Source organism: Cucurbita maxima, unplaced genomic scaffold (genome assembly GCF_002738345.1).
Source record: "Cucurbita maxima cultivar Rimu unplaced genomic scaffold, Cmax_1.0 Cma_Scf00025, whole genome shotgun sequence".
NCBI classification, from domain to species: Eukaryota; Viridiplantae; Streptophyta; class Magnoliopsida; order Cucurbitales; family Cucurbitaceae; genus Cucurbita; species Cucurbita maxima.
The window spans coordinates 411,146-414,850 of NW_019272041.1; positions in this window are offsets into that span (position 1 = coordinate 411,146).

The window sequence follows — 3,705 nt, forward strand, 5'->3', positions numbered from 1 at the left end:
TCCTTGCAGCTCTTTAATGGCGGATTGGATTGGGGGAATGGTTTTTGGGCACTTTCAGGACTCTATTCCGTCATGAACTTGTGCGTAAGCTTGTTTAGAAACTATAGGAACAAGTTTGAAAGGAAATGGTGGAGAATTGCTATCGAATTTTGAAGAAATCTGAAAGTAGGAGACTCAAAATCTAAATGCTTATTGCCAACAACCGGGAACTCGACCTTGCTCGATTCTTGTTCCAGACTATTGCCCTAACTTCAGAATTTATAGGGGAAACTTAAACCGACATTGAGGGCTCCAGAATCGTTGTGAATTGGCGGTTGGATTTTGTGGAAAATCCATCGAAAATATCTACTCCAATCATAGTTTCATCGACTTTGGCTTTTAATCCTAGCCGTTAGATGTGATGATCCGCGAGTGTTCTAGAATATATCCAAGTTTGGAGGAGATCCAACGGCTGAGAGTCGAGAATCGAAGGATTTTGTGCAGAAGGCACTGTGAAGATTCTGATTTTTTAGCATAATGGAAAATCCGTTATTATCCTTAACTTTAGGGGTATTTTGGTAATTTATCACTTTTCGAATATTTTATTATTATTTTCTAGAAAAATCCATAATTTTTTCTAAACATTCTTCCTCACTTGTTGGTCATTTTTTTTCCTTAAGCATCTTGAAAATGCTTCTAGATAAGGAATTAAAAAATCTTGAAAGATCATTTATAATTGAAAAATGACATTTTCGTCTTTTTCGCTTACACTTTCATTCCCAATCATTCTCCAAAGGCCCTAAGTCCTTAAACATAATTCTTAGAGTATAGAAATGACTTACTTAAGACACTTGTCCTTACTTAATCTTCTTAATTTCTTTCCTTGGGTCCTTTGGGTCTTACATGGATAGCTTTCCTTCATTTTTTTTTTTTTTTTTTTGATGTTATAGAAATACCTTGAGTTGATACAGAAATTTGACTTTTGAGAATGAGAGTTATTTTTAGGGATATATAATGTAATGAATCGAAGAAAAAAAAATCAGAAATAGCTGATATGAACCATGACCAAGGAATTTCCATACCTCAAGGTCCATTTACAACGACGAAAGCCAAGAAGTCACTTATATTCAAGATATGGTGAACTCGTCAAAGTAAATTCTAGAAGACGTTGAAGACCTTCCTTACATGTTGTGCAAATTTGAGCTTTAAGATAGAGATGTAGAGATGCATATGCACTTTAATTTGTATCTAATAAACTCATAGTTGAATTTATAGAACTAGTCCAAGGAGGGTTACTATGCTCATTTCATTTATTGCATTCTTTTAATTATAATTTAAATATTTGTTTGTATTTAAGCTCATTTTTAACATATAAGTTAAGGTTACCGAGGTTATGGGTAATTTCATTTATTGCATTGTTTTAATTATAATTTAAATATTTGTTTGTATTTAAGCTCGTTTTTAACATATAAGTTAAGGTTACCGAGGTTATGAGTATTTCTCATTAACTAACCATTTTAATATGGAGGTTATGTGTGTATGTGATTGGTTTTTAACATATAAGTTAAAGTTATTGAAGTTATGGGTATTTCTCATTAACTAACCATTTTAATATGAAGGTTATATGTCGATGTGATTGGTTAACCATTTTAATATGGAGGTTATGTGTCTATGTGATTGGTTTTTAACATATAAGTTAAGGTTACTGAGATTATGGGTATTTCTGATTAACTAACCATTTTAATAGGGAGGTTATATGTTTATTTGATTCACATAGGTTAAGATTGACAAAGGCGATATAAAATTTTCTTTTATGGTAGGCATCATATTTTTTACCATATTTTTTAATTAAAAAGAATAGAATTTCTATTTTAGTTTTGTTGATAGCTAATCTTTTACTTCAAATTCTTATGTTTAAAATTTGCATGCTAGAGTGATTCAAGTAGTATTCATGAAACCGGTTAGAGAAGTGATTCGAATCATAAAGTTTTTTTTACTCTTGATCTTGAAAATGGTTAGTATTGATGAACCATTTCGATCTTGATTCTTTACTCTTGATTTGAATCATAAACGTGTTTTCTTTACCGAAAACAAGAGATTTTTAGGTCATGAATCACACCAAAATCGTTCTTCTACACCTTCATAACTTCCTTCACGCCGCTCCATCAAAGTAGACCTACAAAAGAGAAAGAAACGAGAGAAAGAGCGAGGAAAGAAATGGAAAATAGAAAGGGTTGTTAACGCTGCGGAAGTTGTGGCCTCATCGGCGATGATAACACGAAGGAAAGATTAGAGGGACGTTGTGTGAGCGAATAGCTACTGTGGGGAAGTAGGAAGATGAGTACAGAGTTTGCAACGGAAGATAGAAATTGGACGGACAAATTAGGGTTTCTTCTCATGAATCGGGCGAAGAAGACAATAGATTCGGGTTCGAACTCGGACTACCCACCCAAAGCAATCCACATCTGAAGCCCAAACGATACCCTCAGCCCAACCACGTAGACAGAAAATGGCCCAGACACATGAAGCCCAAGTCACGATCCACGCATACTAGGGATCACAACCCGACCTGACTCAGTGACCCACACGCTCTCTAGCCCTTATATTTGCATGACACATGTCGGCTACTTGACTCGTTTGGCTTGGCGGCTCCACGGCTCAAAATTGGCATGTTCAGCTAGTGTCTTTAGTTGATTTTGACCTTATTTAAGACAATTAAGGTCCGTATAAGCTTCAAATATTCAATTTAATTGCCTATGCAAGTGGTAGGATTGTTAAAAGAATTAAGTGGATGACTCTAATTTAGTGAAGTACCACCACATAAATTGATACGAATTTCAAGGTACGAATCAAGCCAATCTCGAGAATATTGGCTAAGGCTAACTAGGGAAGTGACCTTACTATTGGCTCTATCAGAAGACTTGCCTTATATATGATGACATGTGTAGTGCCCTTGCACTTGTCATGTATGTTGATATGATATTATGATGTGTTAAGATAATGTTATGATGTTATGTACTATGAATCTATGATAGGTTACAATGATGATGCATTATGATATAATGACATGAGATATATGATGATGATTGCATGTATGTGATACTAAGGTGCATTATGATTAAGAGTGGTTTTATAAATGATAGAATGTATGAATTTTTATGAATGCATGTTACATAGCGTAATATGTGAAGGAGTTGTGTCACATGAATGATTTAAGTTGAAAAATATAGGGACCTTATACATATTGTATGTTCATTTACGTAGAGATATTTTCCCTTTTATGACGAGTACGGGCGCATACACTATGATGATGATGATCATCATCATGTCTTGCATGATATTCAAGGTTTTTTGTACCTCCAAATGTCCAACTACAGTCAACTAGCACGATCATGTTGGCCTAGAGAGTGTGCAACCCGTCTGGTGGGCTTACACTCGCACGTTTGAGTCATGTGTATGGAAGTATTAAGCATCTAATTTGTCCGAACGGGAGGTGTAACGAATCAAAAAATTAATAAAAATAAAAACTTAGTCGCAAGAAAACTTGGCGAGTCTTCTAGCGACCAACGTGTTTTTCGGATTCCACACACGCCCATGCCCCTCTCCAAATGCCAATCCTTAGCCAACACCTCAAAGTGCCTGCAAGGAAGAAATCAGTAAGGAGTCCGAGAGAGAGAGAAGTTTGCGAAGTTTTTCGGCGAGATCCAAAACGAAAGTCACGAACAA